Here is a 19,455-nt window from a genome sequence, read left to right as displayed (position 1 = left end):
AATCACCATTCTCCCTCTATTGTCTTGATTAGGGAAAACATCTGCAAGGAGTATGAAGGAGGATCTCTCAAGACAAGGTTGGTCAAGGAATAAAGGTATGCTTTAAATACATTGATTTCTTTATATTGAAAAGATTATTCATTTGAAAATATATGACTAACATTGTTATGTCTAGCCATATTGAATCATAATGATTCTTATCTTGGGTGATTCATCTCTTGATAAATTTACCCACCCCACTCATATTCTTAATTGATTTTTTAGAACCCTAGACAGCTTCTAGAAAATCCTAACCGAAGGGTATGCTAATGTGAATGTCTGAAACACTAAGCTGCTTAGGGATATTGTGAAATGTTGTTTGAAGTTTTTATTGAAGATGTCATGTTTGGGATTTTGGTATGATCAGGGAAACCTAACTTGTTAGGGTTGAATGATAAGATCTAAAATCCCAAACCTTTGAAGTTTTGGTAATGTTGGGTTTGCTATGTTTCTACATTGAAACCCTAGCCCATTAGGGTTTCGTGGAAGGTGTGAGCAAGACCCTTATATTGTCCTAGAAATGTTTTCCTTGGTATGGGTGTGTTTGTTTGATCAAACCCTAGTGTAATCAAGATTGTTGTGAGTCTAAATCTTATTGATCATTGTGAATTTGGGTTTGACTAACTCATGATATGAAATGTCTTTGCATGATGATGAAATCTAGGCATATATAGCTATGTCCTTTTGGTTGAGACCCTAGCTTGGTCTAGGTCAGATGTATTAATGTTATCAAACATATGATATGCTTATGTATGATATGAATTCCTAGAGATGTGTCTTGACCTAGGTATTGATGGTCATACGTCTTAGGATATAATGGAAGTCCTTGTTTGAGATTCTAGATATGTGTCTTGACCTAGGTATTGATGGTCATACGTCTTAGGATATAATGGAAGTCCTTGTTTGAGATTCTAAGATGGTGATTTTAAACCCTAGTAGTAGTTAAATTGTCTAATATGTGTGATATAACAATCTGAGATCTATTTATATAATGATTGTTGAGATTATGAAAATGGAATTCTAGGGTTTCGGAGTTGAACCTTAGTCATAGTAAAAACCTTTGAAGTATGATAATTTGAGATTTGTGTAAAATTGTTGAAATCTGAGTTTTTGGTTGGGATTGATGGTTGATCGAAAATCTAGGGTTTGCAAATAACCCTAGTGGAAGTTGGTCATGTTAGTGACTAAGTTGTGATTGGTTTTGATTGATTCCTTTGTATGAAATCTAGGATTTGTATGAAACCCTAGTAAGAAGTCTAACATATGAATTTTGAAAGGTTGTTAGATGCTTTATATTTGTCTAAATTGTTTCTAGGGTTTGCTATATGTTGTAGGAAGGTATGTCATACCTTTGGAAGTAACATTGAAACCCTAGATGGAATGAAAGTTGTTATGAAGTAGTCTAGGGTTTGTGACTAAGTCCCTAGCAAGATGTTGAAGAGTACATGTCTCTTGTTTGTAATTAAGTCTAGGTATCTGATATGTATAAAGTTGAAATGCTTTCGTGATTTTGATATGGCTAACTTCATGCTTCTATAGATTTGGTTGTACTTGCTATCTAAGTTGTGCAAGTACACAATCTTCAATATGGTGAAGATGTTCGTTGATGTGATAAGCATGATGAGGATAACTCTGATGAAATGGTTGGAAACCACAAAAGATTCTCTGACGACAAAAAGAATAAACTGATCTCCCGGAGGAAGCATGCATAGAAGAGATCTCCCTAAGATTAAGAGGGAGTCTGGATGAAGAGGTGCTTCCTGGTTAAGAGGGAGGGTATAGCTTGGTTTTGATTGAAGAATGAATTTTGGAGGATATGTTGTTGCATGAGAAGTAGAAAAGGAAAGTATTGAGGAATCTTCTATCAAAGATTCGGTTCCTAGTCCTATTGAGTTGAGGAGAAACATCAAGTACGACCCCGGAGGTTTGTTTTGATCATGTACATGTGAAAATATATTGCCGATTGGGGTTGTGTTTGTACTTGTGAATCTCTCGAAGGTTTTAATAGCATATTGGTTACCGATCAGTTTGATCCGGAGAGATTTGTGGTCCTTGATCTACTGGATCAGGGGGTGTTGAGGCTTTGTGAGTGAAGCATTGCCTGGGAAGACATCTGGTCGGCACTTTGTGTTGATTTCTAGATCTCGAAGTTGGAAAGGTGGTGTCGGTTATTGAGCTCTGTTTTGGAAACACACCTAGATTTTTGGGTTGGTTGTTAGCAAGTAAGCCTGATGGTACCTAGAGGGGCTGAAAGCTTGAGTCCACCTTATTCCCACTTGGATAGATTGCCCTGGTCAGGAATCTAGTCCATGGCATTGTGGTGCCTAAATTGTTGAGAGACCACTTGGATAGATTGCCCTGGTCAGGAATCTAGTCCATGGCATTGTGGTGCCTAAAGTTCTTCATGGTTCATATAGTTTGAGATCTTCCATTGTATTTGTACATTATGAATACCTCCCTAGTTAAGAGAGAGTGTTGGAAAATGTAACTATGTTCAGTCTTCATTAATGTACTTGAGTCATCATGTAATGTAGTCGTCAAAAGAATAAAGAAATGAATTTTTATTATAATTATTGTGACTTATTAAAGCATGGGTTTCATGCTTGGGTCACCATGTTTTAGGTCAAAGTCCCCATTGAGAACTTCTAGGATTTATTCTGAGTCAATAGAGTCATGGTACTTTTAAAGAATTATGTCAGTATGAATTATGTCAGCCTAGAAGAAGATCAAGTTGGCCTAAGGACCCTCTTCGACCTCACATGAAGCCTATAAATACAAGCTCATCGAATTCATTTGGAGCATCATTCTCTCACACAAGTTCGATATCTCTTGTAGTTGGGAAGAAGTGCGAAATTCTCTTGTAGTTGTGAAAAAGTGTGAAATTCTCTTGTAGTTGGGAAGAAGTGCAAAGTTCTCTTGTAGCTGGGAAAAGGTGTGAAGTTTGTTGTCGAGAAGCCGAAGTGAATGCGAGTTTGTGGAAGCCTAAGGAGGAAGGAAAAATCGAAATTTTGGTGCCTCTCACTCTCTCTGTTTCGTGGTCTAGATTGGGAGATCAAAGTCTCCTCTTGATGAATAAATCCCAAAATCTAATATCTTGGCAAGACACCGAGGATGTACATTTAGGGTTTCTTGATCCTCCAGGGTTTGGATGTCCAAAAAAAATTGATCTTGGATCTGTAAACCCTAGCTAGCATGGTTGTTAATGCCTACTTCTATGAGAAGACACTTATTATCTACCGGATTCGACTACGAACACTAACATTCACCTCTGTGAGAAACCACTACTAAGGTCTACTATTGTTTGTTGATAGTTGTTGATGTTTGCTTCCGAGAGAAGCCCTAGTTGAAGCTAAATAAGCAACTGAATGTTGTTGTGTATGATAAAGAATTGAGATTCACCATGGCTACATTTTTGATGTTGAACTAGTTGCTGATATTTATATGAAGAAACTGGAATGACTGAGAATCCCCTTAAAGAGGGAACACTGATTACATGGCATCATATTATGGACCATCTCTTATAGGTTGTGTGACGATATTGTCGCACAAAGTGTCTAGGCAGCGCAACAACGCTCAGAGTAAGGGTTGTCACTCTAATCCTTACTCACTCCATTTAAACCCTAAGGTTAATGGATGAGTATAACCTGTGGAACACAGGCTCTAGGAGATTTTAAGGATGAACAACTTGATAAAATTAAAGCAAGCCTTGGCTAAATAAGACACAATCACGATATAAAAATGACTACAGACCGGTACCTTTAATGTGATTTAACCAAAGACTACGTAATAACAAGTTATCCAGAACAATTTTCCAATATGTGACGAATAGTGACAATCATGAATGATCAATGTAAATGCTTAAAACTGCAATAAATCTAGCAATTAAATCCCATGAAAACTTATGAAAATTAAATGCTAAACAATGATTCTAGATTAAAAATGATCTTCTTTAATAACCCAGATCTAGAATTAATTAAATTTCTCCTATAGCCAATATAATTTAAAACATTTATCGCACCTTGACCATGGAAGAATCATGAAAATTTAAGATTTTGCACTTAGAACCAAAAAATACCAAGGAAATTTAAATTAGCATCTTAATTATTCCTTAGACAAATTGAAGAAGTAAAATAAATCAAAAGGGTTAATAAATTAAAATTTTAATGGGCCATAGGCCACATTAAAAATTTTAATGTGAATGCGCGAATCCCTTTAATTTAATTCCTTAGTCACCAGAATTTAAAAAAATTAGATTTTTTTAATTTTTAGGATTTTTTAGATTTTAGAAATTTTTATATTTTTTGAATTTTGATTTTGTAAAAAAAAAAAAAATATATATATATATATATATATATAAAGAAAATCAAATGTCATAAAGATTCAAAAAAAGTCTTTTCTTTTAAACCCCAAAGTCTTTCTTTATTATCCGAATAAAAATTACACAAGAGCTTTTCGTTTAGCACATGACTCAAAGGTCGAATGAATGGACTGACAAATGACTTCCTATTTAAAAATAAATCCTCCAACAGCTAGTTCAAGTGATCCTCGTCAAAGCAATCTCGACCATTGATGAGGATCAAAATTTCATTTAATCTCATCCGTCGAAATTTTAAATTCTTGAGGAAATTCGAATTTTTCAATTAAATGCATTTTAATTAACTCAAAAATAAAAATTTTGAGTTAATTTCCTAAAAATTTGACTTTGACTTCACCCCCAAGGACCAAAGGCTTAAAGTTTAGCAAAATAATTAATTTACCTTAGTCCTGGGACCTTTTAAATTTTGATTTTTAAGGACCGGCAAATTTTGCCTTTGGAGAATTTAAATTTACCTAGGATATTAGAATAATGCTATTTTAGTGTTTAATGCTCATTTATGTAGATAAGATCATATGTGATCTTATTAGCAGTTTCTTATTAGAAACTTCTTGTTTCTATTTCTTAGTAGAAACTTGTTGTTTCTGTAAATACTTTTGTATTATTTATTGAGCTTCACTGTTCATTGTAAATCAATTCAATTCATTCATTGATTATGGTATCAAAGCTCGAGTATTTTTTCGAAATAATTTTTCATTGTTTGAAAAATTTCATGCTTCATTTTGAAATTGCTCTCTAGGAGTTTGAAAAAAAAATTACTGGGCGTCACAATTTCTGAGCCACAATTTTTTTTTGGGTGTCGCGTTTGCTTTCCGAAACTCTGGAATGAATCTGTTACCTGTCAAATCTCGTTCTTTGCTTACTCTCTTGTTTCGTAGGTTTTCGCAAGAGACGGGGACAACTCTTGACGAAACCGGAAAATCCCTCGTCCGTGAGCTTTTCCTGAGGCAGTTTGGCCTTCCCTGAGGCAAATTTGAAGCAATCTGTTTGCAAGTTCGTTGGAAACAGCTTGATTTATTGGATTTGCGGCCCAATTAAGAGATATTCTAACGAATTTGGGACTGCAAGGCTGCAGACCCATCTAGCTTAAATTTGAGACAACAGGGAAGAAATTTTTTGTGGTTACTCGACTGGTCAGCAGCACTTCTCCCCCTCGGCCTCTTTTGCCTACAACGCCTAAATCGCCATTGCCCTCAGTCCCTGCGCAGCCCTCCTGGTAGAAATGGCGACTTTGACGGTCGGGCTTATGGTCTCCTTCTTCGACATCTGGTCGACCCTACTAGTCTCGCAGTTGGCGTTTGTCCTCGGGGATTCGACTCTCTCTGCTATAGATTCCTGGCCGCTATACATACTTGTCGTGCTCGTGTGCTGCGAGGCAAATTTTCTAATAGGTGTGTGGGCTTCGCTTCAATTCCGATGGCTCCAGCTCGAGAATCCATCCATAGTCGTAACCCTAGAGCAGCTCTTGTTCGCCTGTATTCCATTCACAACATCGGTAATCTAGACGTGGGGGGCCGTGGCGGCCGTGGGAATGTATCACGTGCCCTATTATTTTATGACGATTCTCTGCATCTTCTACTGGTTGTATTCTCTGCCACGGCAGTCGTCTTTCAGGATCAAGGCCGAAAATGATATGACGGTCAACTTGCAGATGAAGCCCTGATTCTTGGTCCACTTGAATGCACACTTCATACCATAACTCTATTGTTTTTGCCTCTATTGTTTTACATCGGATCTCATCATTCCGTCATTTTTTCTTCCATGGCCACTGTCTGCGACCTCTTCCTGTTTTTTTTGTGCCCCTGTTGTTTCAATTATATGCATCGGCTTTTGGCGCATTGTGGTACATTTCGAAGGATCCTGCTTCGCTTTAGCAGATTCGGATCGTCAATGGCGCAATTGCACTGTTGGTTGTGATTGTGTGTCTGGAAATCAGGGTTGTCTTTTACTCCTTCGGGTGATATTTGCACGTTGCGCCTCCCTGGAATTATGTGCTGGTGACAATTATCATGCTAGGAGGAGCATTGGCAGCAGGAGGTTATGGGATTGGTCTGGTTAACGATGCTTTTGGCTTGGCTGCATTTACTAGCTTGTCAATTTTGGTGGCTTCAACCGGGTCGATTGTCATCGGCATACCACTCAAGTTCTTGCCCGCACCAATTATTGATGGTTTTTATATATCGCAGTTTTTCATCAAGAAGAACCTATCATCTTATTTCATATTTGTTGTCTCAACAAGCTTGCCAATTGTATGGTTTGTTGTGCACAACTACTAGGATCTCAATATTTGGTTAGCTAGTATGGCACTCAGATCCATTTGCAAGTTCATCATTGCAAGTGTTGTGCTGGCCATGGTGATTCCAGGCCTAGCGCTTCTTCCTCCAAAGGCTCGTGTTGTGACAGAATGTGGTCTTATAATCCACACATTGCTAGTTTGCTATATTGAGAAAAATGTGCAGTGTAATTACTGTCACAAGTTCGACCACATGAAGAAAGATGGCCAATAGAGAAGAGTTCGGCCACATGAAGAAAGATTGCCAATAGAGAATTGCTTCTGAACAGAAGAAGCAGGGAGGATCTCATCAGAAAGCGAATGTTGTAGAACATTCTGAGCAGAAGGAATCTGCCTTTTACGCCTTTATGGCTAAGAGGTCCTTAGATCATGCCCCATCTTCTGCCTGGTACATTGACTCTGGTGCATCACGTCATTTCTCTCACAGGCGTGACTGGTTTATTAACTTCTCATCTTTCAGTGATTCCGTGGTATTCGGCGGAGGTGAGAAGTACACAGTGGTTGGCAGAGGTACGGTTCAGATCCAGTGTGATGGGCGCACACTCATCTTCCTGAATGTGTACTATGTTCCTGGTATGGAAATTAATCTGTTGTTTGTCAGCTAGATTATGAGGCACTCTCCTCAACTCGATGTGGTGTTCAGTGCGCACAAGTGCTCCATTATTGACAGGGAAACTCGTCTTACGGTTACTGTTGGCCTAGAGGATGATGGCCTATATAGGCTTCTTGACACTGGTGATTCTCCGGAAGTGGCTCTAGCAGCTCGTGTTTCTCCCATCAGCACTCTATGGCATCAGAGATATGGGCATCTAAACATTCAGTATCTCTCTCAGCTATCTCGGGAGGGACTTGTGTCAGGGTTACCTGATATTCAGACTCAGCAGTTGGGAGTGTGTGGCGCCTGTCAAGCTAGCAAGCAACATCAATCTTCATTCAAGGATGGAGAATCTTGGCGCACATCTAAGGTACTCCAGTTAATTCATGCTGATATTTGTGGTCCTATGAATACATCTTCAGTTCCTGGTTGCAAAAATTTTTTGCTTATTGTAGATGATTTCAGTAGAAAGATGTGGGTGTACTTTCTAAAACACAAGTCTGATGTATTTAGTATCTTTCAGAAGTTTAAGTCCTTAGTTGAAAAAGAGTCTAGCTGTAATATCATAACTCTTAGGACAGATAACGGGGGGGAATTTTGTTCTTCTACTTTCTCCAACTTCTGTGATACCCATGGCATCAAACACTAGTTAACTACAACCTACACTCCTCAGCAAAACAGTGTTGTCGAACGTCGCAACCATACAGTTGTTGAAATGGCTCGTTCCATGTTACAACACAGGAGTGTTCCAAACAAATTTTGGGCTGAAGCAGTGTTTACTGCTGTCTATCTTCTTAATCGATCACCTACTCAGGCTGTTAAGGGGAAGACTCCAAAAGAGGTTTGGTCTAGTCATAAGCCTAAGATCAATCACCTCAAAGTGTTTGGCTCGGTTGCATATGTTTGGATTCCAGCTACTAAGCGCTCTAAGTTGGATTCCAAAAGCCAGAAACTCATGATGACAGGGTACAGTGATCACCACAAGGCCTATAGGCTAATAGATATAGACACTGATCGTCTTATCTTCAGTCGGGACATAGTATTTGATGAAGACAGAGGGTTCTTTCAATCCCCTCCTTCTGAGCAGTGTTCTGAGGATCAGCCTCATAGTGTTCTTCTTCCGTTAGGTCCACCTGATGGGAGGGATGATGCAGCATCAGTATTTGATGATGCACTACCTAAGTTCCCTCCAGAAAATAATCCTCCTCTCGCTGCTCCTGTTGTTCCTGAGCCTCCTCCACCTACTCCAAATATTGGTTCTTCTACTCTCCGGCCTAAATGGTGGGCTAAAACTATTGGTGATCTCCAGGATAATGAGCTCCTTGAAGGTAGAACTTCCAGAAATAAGAGCAAACAGCAGCCTACAGTAAATTTTGCTCTTATGGCTAACCTACATAGTGTTTTTTAGCCTCAAACCTATTCAGAGGCTAAGGGTATACCTGAGTGCGAACAAGCTATGGAAGCTGAATTCCAAAGTCTTCAGAAGAATCACACTTGGACCCTTTCTGATCTTCCTGCAGGGAAGAAGCCCATTAGCTGCAAATGGGTGTATAAAATGAAATACAAAGCTGACGGAACCCTAGACAAGTATAAGGCTCGCCTTGTTGCTCGAGGGTTCTCACAGAAGGAAGGCATAGACTATGAGGAGACCTTTGCTCCTTAAGCCAAGATGAGTACTATAAGGCTCGTCCTTGCCTCAGCAGCTCAGTTCGGTTGGAAAGTCCATCAGATGGATGTAAAGAGTGTATTAGAATAATGCTATTTTAGTGTTTAATGCTCATTTATGTAGATAAGATCGTCGGTGATCTTATTAGCAGTTTCTTATTAGAAACTTCTTGTTTCTATTTCTTAATAGAAACTTGTTGTTTTTGTAAATACTTTTGTATTATTTATTGAACTTCACTGCTCATTGTAAATCAATTCAATTCATTCATTGATTATAGAACCTAAAATTAATTAAATTTTTGGATTAGGATTTTAATTATTTTTTTGCCAGAAAAATTAATTAATTAACTTATGAGGGGATAAATTATTTTTCCAACCCTCAAGACATTTTACATCATGATTTTTATATTTTTTACATCATAAGGGAGAAACCCCATCTATAATAGACCCTCACAGATTACCCATTTCTGCGACACAAATATAATCCAACAAACCAAGCAATTTGTAATAAAAAAACCTAACCAAATAGTTAGGATTATTCCCAAATCACTTTTACATAGACTCGATCTATAACATTAGGACTCCCCTAAGATCCCAGTGACAAAATCCATTCTGGCTTTGGGGTAAGACTGAAGGAAAACTCTTCGACCATCCAAGAATGGATCAGTGAGACAAAAAACCTCCCAGAATGTAGATCACCAGAAAAGTAGGTTTACCTAGGCAATTACATACACGACACAGATCTACTGAGATTATTTACATTATACACATGCAGAAAGGGTTTACATAATATCTTGGAAGTGAAACTGATGACGATAGTTGTACGACACGAACACATCGATCAGGCGCTATCCCTTTCGCGAAAAAAGAGGGTGTGCTACTATGGGTCGTTGACATGTAGTGGTCAACAAACGTGAGACCTTGTGGTCCAGGACATGTATTTTTGATTCCTCCTATAGGTTGTGTGCCGTGAGACCTTGTGGTTCGAGAGATGTATTGTTGATTCTTCCTACAAGTTGTGCGTCAGGTGTGAAAATTATGAAACCCAGGATTCTACTACAACAACTGATAATATGTCTTCTATTTGTTAAATTAATTAAACAAGATATTTGCAGTTTCCTATGGCAAATATTGAAACATATATACTGCAGCCTTCACAAAACAAATACTGCGGAAGAAAAATAAATGTTGGAAGATTAGAGAAATTCTAGCACACACATAAAGATATTGACACAATTATTTTTGGACAATTATCCCCATAAAAACCCAATGCAGGAAAATCAATGTCGTAGATAAGGGTTTCTTTATTAATTTCCCAGCAGTAATTCAAGTACAAGAATTCGGACAGCAAAACAAAGGAAGAATACTGAGAGAAATTTAGTAACGAATTTCTTACTCTCCATAGTGACTCCCCGACCCTGAGATGGACCCTTTGCCCATACACTTGTGTCTCTCTGTCACCCTCTGTGCAGTGCTCTAGTGGACTGCGTCTCTCCTCATGCTATCTCTTCCTAAATTCGTCCTGCACTTCCCAGACCACTGTCGATACCCTCTCTCTCTCTCTCTTGCAACTCACCCTCTGGCCCTATCTTCTCTATTGAACTTTAGCCACTAAGAAAATCGATCTGCATGGGCAACCGAGTAACTGCACTGATATGTTCTCCATCTACCGATCGACTTCTTATAATCTTTTGTTGGAGCACCAACGACCAAGATTAAAACATAATCAATGGCCCAGATTATTTCCTTGTCGATCCATGTGAGTTTCTAGAACATTCACACCATGACTTAATTAATTCTGATTAATTAATCATATTTCGTAAGTTTAGACTTAGGAAATATTAAAAACTGATTAATAAATCTAATTAAGTCGTCTCTAGGTGGAATTTCTAGAAACGATTTCTGGGTATTAGAGAATACATATATTCTAGCCTCTCCACAAAATCTCGTGGCTAGAACACATCCGATGTAACAAAAACTAACACTCCCTCTTAGCGAGTGTTGTTGCACAGATTATCACGACAACGCTCAGACCAGGGGCTGTTACCCTGATCCCCGATCTCTCTGTTTAAGCCTGTCTCCCGCGGCTAAGGGGGGTGGACCCTATGGGGCAATGGATGACCAACTGTGGACCAGTTGGGTTGGGAGACACGAGGGCAAACAAGCACTTATTTGATTTTATTAAGTTGATAGACCAGTGCCTTATGGAGTTAATGCCTGAATGATTATTTATCAAATGCTTGCAGAAATATGAGCTCATTAACAATCATTTACCATCAAATAACTCAAACAAAAATTAGCTTTTACCAAGTGCGAGATAATCAATAAATGCTCAATGGCTTAACAATATTCCAGCGATTAAAATTTGAAAGAATAAATGCTTTAAATAACCATGTAGTTTTAAATGCTAGCCAAAGATCACATTCATATAGCTAATATTTAAATGATCATTCAAGCATGTTTAGCCACATGAAAATGATAAATATTAATCCCACATCAAAAAAATCTATTAGCCTTAGCGAAAAATACTAAAATTTGGAAACGTGACAAAAAATGCTAAGACTAAGCCAACTTAAATCTAAATAAATAAATCTAAACAAAATAGAAGGTCTAAAAGTTAGTAGTTATTATTATTATTATTATTATTATTATTATTATCAAAAACCAAAGAAAAAGACAATCTACAATCTAAAATCTAATCTAATTTAAGAGAACACTTTTTATGTTTTTATATATATATTTTTTTTATTTTTTTATGATTTTAAAATTGTTAAACAAAACTAACTAATTTAAAACAAAATTAAACTAAACTAAAAAACCAAAGAGAAATCCTAAATCTAATGAAGTTTAAAAAACTTAACAAAAGGAAAATCAAAATTTTTATATATATATATTTTTTTTTATTAAGATCTATCTTTAAACAAAATTAAATCTATATAAATAAAAATCTAAAACAAAAAACCTAACATAAAAAGCAAAGAAATCGAATTTGCCTTTTTTTTATGATTTTCTAATTTTATTTCTTTTTAGTTTTTAAATAAAACCAAAATAAATTCAGCACAAACTAAAAATAAATGAAAAACTAGAATCACAAAACTAAACTAAACTAAATATAATTAAACCTAAACTAAATTTCATCAAAATCTAAAACTAAAGCTATCACCTATCATAAAACAAAAGCGTATGTTCTAATTTAAAATTTGGATGCTAAATCTACCTAAGAAAATATCGACGCAAACAATCCTAAGCTAGAAACCAAATCCAAAAAAAATCGACTAAGGAAATGCCTGCTTGCTGGTGCGGATTAGGAAAAGCTTGAGGAGCTACGATGGCGGGGAATGACTGCAGCAAGGGCGATCAAGTGAATACGCAGGTGAAGGTAGAAGCCGAGTTTGCAGGTTTGCGTGAGGAATGCCTGGACAGCGACAGAAGGAAGGGTCGGGATGCAAGGCAGCGTGGAGAGTTTTTTGACTTGCGGGTTTGTTGTTTGGGTGTTTGCAGGAGTGACTGCGCGCGGAGAAAGACACAGGTATGGCAGGGTCGGCGTGGAGACAGGAAACAGTGCGATGATAGAGAGAAAAATCGCGGGGTATCGTGGAGCTCTGAGGGAAAGGCAGCAGTTGAGGAGCAAAAGGCAGAGATTTTGCAGGTTTCAGGGACAGCGCGGCAGAGAGAAATGGACGATCACACAGAAAAATGCGATTTGGGAGAGCAGCAAAGGCATAGACAGGGGATGTGTGGTAGCAAAGAGACAGCCGTACGCAGGTCTTGAAGGAGAAAGGGAGAGGGCTTGGTCTGCGAGCAGGGTGGCAACAAGAGGCAGCGTTGGAGAGGGGACGGTTTTGCAGTGATAGAAGGCTGCTATCTTGATAGCTGCCAACGGAGAATAGATCAAACAATGAAGAGAAGGACGCTGGCTACAAAACTTTCATCAAAATTTTGAAATTTCTTCAACAAAATCGCAGAAAGCCCCAGGCAGCAGAAAATAAAATGGCCAAATAAAAACCCAGAAATTTCCAGATTATATTTCTGCTTGAAATTTAGTAGTGAAACCCTCAAAGACTTCTGAATAAAATTTATATGTTCAGCTTCAGATTTGTTATTTGAAACTCATGTAAGATCACCTTCAGATAAACAAAAATTTAAAATCCTGGACTGCAGAAATGATGCACCTGCAAAGGCTAGTTTCTGGGGCCAGATCTGGCTTCCCACAAAGGTTTCTTCTCAGACCTGCAACCTGTAATGGAAAGATAAATGCCCAGAGAATATATATGCAAGGATTAAAACCTAAACCCTACAAACCAGCGACAATATTTACAGTTTCATGACTCTACAATAGCCAGATTTGTCAGTAACTCTAATATTTTCAGAATATCAGAGTTACTATGAGATACTTCAGAAATCTCTCATGCATTCAAAAAATAAACTTTAAATGTCAGACCCAAAATCGAAATTGGCTAGGCTCTACAAGAAAATGCTTGCAGGAGTTGGCTGGTTCAGCCGAGAACTTCCTTAAACACCCACTGATTTTCTCAATAAGGGTTTCTTGCACAACTCACTTCAACCATCAATAAAGAGGGAAAAAACAGTATTAAATTCCAGATGCAATGGAGATACCTGCCATTATTTCAGAAATTCTATTACCATTCAAACCCTAGTAAGTGAACAAGATACCTGTGTTCAACAATACTCTACATCAAGCTATTACTAATGGCTGAAAATAAAATTATGCAGAAAATAAAACAGCTCACAGCACTTCAGGAGAGTAACACCAGCAAGATTTCAACCCCAAAGTCTTTCTTTATTTGCACCATAAAAAGTTTACAAGAGAGCTCTCTTCAGCACAAGACTCACAGATCGAATGATCTCAAATGACCCCTAGCACCTTATCTAAAGGAAAAATTCCCAACGGCTAGTTCGAGTGATCCATGACAAACTAATCTCGACCATCGATGAGGATCAAAATATCTTTTAATATTATCTGTCGAATTTTTAATAAATTAAAAATTAAAATTTTACATTTGTTTTCTCAAAATTTCGACTTATTTTATTATTTTTATTTTTTTATTTTTTTATTTTTTTTTATTTTTTATTTTTATTATTTTTATCTATTTTTTAATTTTTTTCAATTTCTTTAATTTTTTTTTAATTTTTATTTTTTTGATCCTCGAACTTAGCCTTTGGAAAAATCACCTAGGTCCTAGGACTTAGGACTTATGAGGGGATTAAAACATTTTCTAACACTCAAGACACTTTACATCATGACTTTTACAATTTTACATCTCAAAGGGAAAAAACCATTTGACATAGACCCTAAGAGACCACCCAGTTCTGCAACACAACTATAATCTAGCAGATCAACACACTAGGATTCCCCTAATATTCTAATGACAAAATTCATTCCGGCTTTGGGGTTAGGCTGAAGGAAAACTCTGTCGATCATGGATCGGTGAGACAAAAAACCTTCCGGAACTTAGATTATCACTAGAAAATTAAGTCCACCTAGGCAATTTACATGACTCATATCTACTAAGATTATTTACAATTTACCCATGCAGACTGGGTTTACAACATAACACGATCAGATTGATGATGATGCTCGAATGGCACGGACACATCGATCAAGCGCTATCCCTTTTTGCGAAAAAAGGGGGTGTACTGCTACAGGTAGTTGACACGTAGCGGTCAACATCTGGCTCTACTTGGGGACACGTTGCTACACTGTAGGAATGTGAGAATCCAGAATCTGCACCCACGCAACACACAACCAAGAATAAGTAGAGTCCATCCAAAAATCATCATATAACATTAAGCACATGAAAGATAAAAGTTTTTCATTTGTTAATTATCTAATAACAAAGAAAGTAAATCTAATCCTAAAACAGAAACAAAATGCTGAAATAACAAGGAGTAGGGTTAGAAATACAATACAAAGGATGCCCCATGGCATCAGATATCATTTTTGAAAAACAGCGTGAGCATTTGGCCATTTGCACGTAGATCAAGTGGTTCGCCATCCAATCTGCTCAAGTGGAATGAGTTTGGTCCGGCTATATCTCGAATGATGTATGGCCCCAGCGACAAATTGTCGAACTTCTTATGTTTTCCTGGTTTTTGATTCTTGCGATCCCAAAGAAGTACCATATCTCCCACCTGCAAAGATCTAGATCAAGAGGAATTATCAAAGCTTTTCTTAATGTTAGATTGATTTTTACATATAGCGTCAAAAGTTGTCCTACGAGCTTCATCTAACTCCACAATCTGATCTATTCTATCCTGAAAAACATCTTTATTAGTTACATCCAAGCCATAAACTAATTCAAAGGGAGATTTACCAGTAGCTTTCTTCTTAGTGATCCTATCTGCCCATAAAGCATACTTGATTTTGCTATCCCATGATCTCTTATTATTTCCTACTATCTTCTTGATAATGGTTATGAGATTCTTGTTACTTGATTCGGCCAGACCAATACCCTGAGGATAGTAATTTGACGAATGAGATAAAACAATGCCATATTTGAAACAAAAAGATGAAAACTCTGAAGAACTAAAAGCTTTGGCATTGTCAGTAGTGATCTTAGCAGGGACACCAAATCTAGTAATGATGTTATTTTCAATGAAATCCATAATAACCTTTTCAGTGGCATTCTTAGCAGGAATGGCTTCAACCCATTTAGTGAAATAATTAGTAGCAGTCAAAATCCATGAGTAGCCATTGCTAGAATTTTCATGGAACTTCCCAATGAAGTCCAGACCCCAGTGCTGAAAAGGTGCCTCTACAATGATAGGTTGTAGGGGCAGGGCAGCAGGCTTCTATTTCCCAGTGAATAATTGATAGGCTTGCCAAGTTCTAACAAACTTATGCACATCAGAAAAGATCGAAGGCCAATAATAACCAGCTCTCAGGATTTTGTGGGCGGTAGTTCTAGCAGCATAATGACCACCACAAAATCCTGAATGAAACTCAGAGATTAATCTCTTGGACTCAATTTCATCAACACACCTAAGCACTATGCCCTCAGGATTTCTCCACCCAAGGCCATCCTTCATAAGGCAATACTTAGTGGCTTTTAGTCTAAGAGCCCTTCTCTTATGAGCAGCTAAATGGTTAGGACATGTAAGATTCATCAAGTAATAAACAATGTCCTTGTACCACTCATGCTCTCCTAATCTTTGCAACTCCGACGAAGATAGATCGCTAAGACAAAACAAACCAAGAGTCTTTTCGTTACTTTCAGTCAACATTTGAGCCAAACCTTGGCCTTTGACTAGCTTGGTGGGTCTGATCTCTAAATCATATTCTTGTATTTTAGTAACCCACCTAGCGCGAGTCCCTAAGCAATCGGTTTGAGTTAATATATCTTTAACAGCAGAATGTGGGACAAAAGCAATGATTTTAGAATAACCCACATAAGTTTTGAAGTGCTTAAGAGACTTGACCAAGGCATAAGCTTGCTTTTCCATGGTATTGTACTTCAATTCGGAATTTTGAAGCGCTCTACTCATGAAAGCAATAGGCTGCTCGTGACCATCTTTATTCTTTTGTAACAGGACACCAGCAATGGTATCTTCGGAAGCGAAAGAAAAAATCATGAAATCCTTGGAATAATCGGGACTAACTAAGACAGGAGCTCTTGCAATAGCGCATTTGATTTATTGAAAAGCCTTTTTGCCGTCTTCTTGCCAAACAAATTTTGAATCTTTCTTTAGAAGACTTTGAATAGGCTTTAGCTATTTCTGCGTAATTTGGAATAAACTTTCTAAGAAAATTTGTCTTTCCAAGGAAATACTGAAGGGATTTAAGATTATGAGGAAGAGGAATCTTTTGGATTGCTTCAATTCTTTCAGGATCAATCTTGATTCCATCCTTAGAAATGATATGGCCCAGCAATTTCCCTTCGGTTACTCCAAAAACAAACTTAGCTGGATTCAAAGAAATCTCGTATTCTCTACATCTATCGAAAACCTACCTGAGATGATTTATATGACTGATACCATCTTTAGAAAATACAGTAAGATCTTGGTAAATCTCAATAAATTTCCCGATTAACCCCTTGAAGGCATAATCCATAGCCCTTTGAAATGTAGCTCCAGCGTTGGTTAATCCAAACGGCATTCTAATGTATTCAAAAGTACCCCATGGTGTGGTGAATGTGGTTTTATGACGATCTTCCTTTTTAACCCACACCTGATTGTACCCAGAAAAGCCATCTAGCAACGACATCATTCCAGAACCGGTTACTCTTTGCAATAAAGTCTCCATGTTTGGCAAAGGGTAATTATCTTTCTTGCATGCTAGATTAAGATTTCGAAAATCGACACAGAGCCTTATCGTACCGTTCTTTTTCCTAACAATCACGAGATTTGAACACCACGTCGAATGCCTTGTTTGAGCGATAATTCCAGCTGCAAGCATTCTTGCAAGCTCTTTCTGAACCAAAGGGGCTAACTTAGGATTAATCTGCCTAAGTTTCTGGCGAAAGGGTTTAGCATTTTCATCTTTTAAGGGGATAGTATGTTCCATGACATCTTCCCTATAGCCCTTTAATTCATCATAAGAAAAAGCCAAAATATCTCGATATTCGCGAAGTAAATTAGTTAACTTTTTTCTTTCCTCCACACTAGTACCTTTACCAATTTTAACAATCTTTGGGTTCTCAGAAGTACCAATGTTTATCTCGAGATATTCGCCTGGGTCCATTTTATTTTCCTCTCTCAACTTCGTGGCATCGTGACGATCAAAGTGTTGCTCTAAGGCAACCACATTCCTAGGAGTAGGATTTATGATATGCTCATGATTGAAAGATCCATCCTCCTCAGAATCTATCCAGAAATCCTCAAACTCATCCAAACTATTAAGAAAATGAATGACTTGCTTTTCATCATTAAAGACTTGCCAATGCTCTGAGTTATCTGGAACAGATGGTCTAAATATTACTTCCATTTTTATCTTATCCTTAATTAGCTCATCAGATAACTGGAAAGTAGTAGCAGCTACGGCAAGTTCATCTGCCAAACTATTTTGCTCTCTTGGGATAGCTTCGAGGTCAAGGGCATCAAATTGCTCCATAGTATCCCACACAGCATTTCGATAATTCCTTAATCTTTGATTTTTACATGTGAATTTATTTTTAAGCTACATGATAATTAAATCAGAATCTCCCTTAATGCTAAGCAACTTAATTTTCAAAGACTTTGCCAACTCAAGACCCAACAATAAAGCCTCATATTCAGCGACATTGTTGGTTGCTTCAAATTCTAATCGATAGGCAAACTTGAAAATGTGATCAAGGGGAGATTTAAGCACTATTCCAACACCTTTACCATGCCTAGACGATGCACCATCAAAGTACATGTACCAAACCCTATCATTGAGATCCTTAATCTTATCATCAGGAGGAATTATGAAATTAGACATGATAGCGTAATTCCCAATGTCAGATTGCTCTTTGATTATCTCATTGTGGGGTCTCTTAGGATCTTCAACATGGAACTTTCTTTCGGGCTCTCTATTAAGTCTTACAAAACCATCACCTCTAGGAGAAGGAATCATAGTATATGACCAATTCATTAGAATACTTCCTCCTAAATTAGAGGCCCACTTTCTGGATAAAAGCATACCCCAGGCATCAGGCACATCAACAACAACAATATCCATAACAATCATGATGTCTGGGTAAACTGATAGATGAACTTGTAAATCTTTGATCAAACCATGCACTTCAATCTTTTTAGAATCCATGGCACATATATTATAGTAAGGTCTAGAAACTCTTAAGTTAAGTTGTTCCATGACCCTTTTAGTCATTACACAAGCTGATGCACCAGAATCCAACATGCAATTATTCAATTTATATCCATTAACTAACAAGGTGATAAAGAAAGGTTGGTGATCTTTGTTATCTGCATCTAAGCTTTGCAAATATATGGGAGCATTGTGATAGTCAACTTCTCGAGTCTTCTGTTGAGAAGTATTTATTTGAGGACCCTGAATGGCTTTTAGTAACTTGTCTCTTTGGGAAGGGATTTTAGCAATCTCGGAGATAGGAACCCAGATTTTCGCATTGTTAAACCAACTTCCCAAATCAACATCTAATCCAGAGTTTAAACCAGGGTTAAAAGTTCGAGGAGGAATTTGATTCCCGCTCTGATCTTTATCCCTTCTCTAATAGGTTAAACCTTTATCTCTAGCAATTTCCATGATTTGCTCTGGAGAGGGTTTTTCACCATATAACCTAGCCAAAATGTCATCTTCATTTTCAAGGTTATTTATACTAAAAGCTGATGAAGGATTCATAACATCACAACTATTTTCCTTGACCTCTATCCAATCATCCATAAACAAAGGAAACTTGTTACCCACTACATTTATTTGATCACCGCCCCAAACATCCCGTTATCTAAGATTCTTCTAACGATGGGACAAGTGGCCTCTTCATGAAGACTCCAACCAAATTAGTTAACGGATTAGGAGGTCTCTGCTCACTA

The 19,455-nt window shown here is 37.5% G+C and overlaps 1 protein-coding gene and 1 pseudogene across 1 annotated transcript in view; one reads left to right on the top strand and one right to left on the bottom strand.

Moving 5' to 3' along the window:
• Positions 1-6,921, top strand: part of LOC149145671 (uncharacterized) — a 47,685-nt pseudogene extending 40,764 nt beyond the window's left edge.
• LOC149145670 (protein S-acyltransferase 11-like) overlaps positions 1-19,455 on the bottom strand; it is a 222,231-nt gene that overhangs the window by 51,176 nt on the left and 151,600 nt on the right. The window lies entirely within an intron of this gene.

The sequence above is a fragment of the Pinus tabuliformis genome, chromosome X, assembly GCF_031772625.1.
Source record: "Pinus tabuliformis cultivar Carrire ecotype Pingquan chromosome X, CPIR1, whole genome shotgun sequence".
NCBI lineage: Eukaryota > Viridiplantae > Streptophyta > Pinopsida > Pinales > Pinaceae > Pinus > Pinus tabuliformis.
The sequence above is the reverse complement of the archived record's forward strand: the minus strand, read 5'-3'. Positions and strand labels throughout refer to the sequence as shown.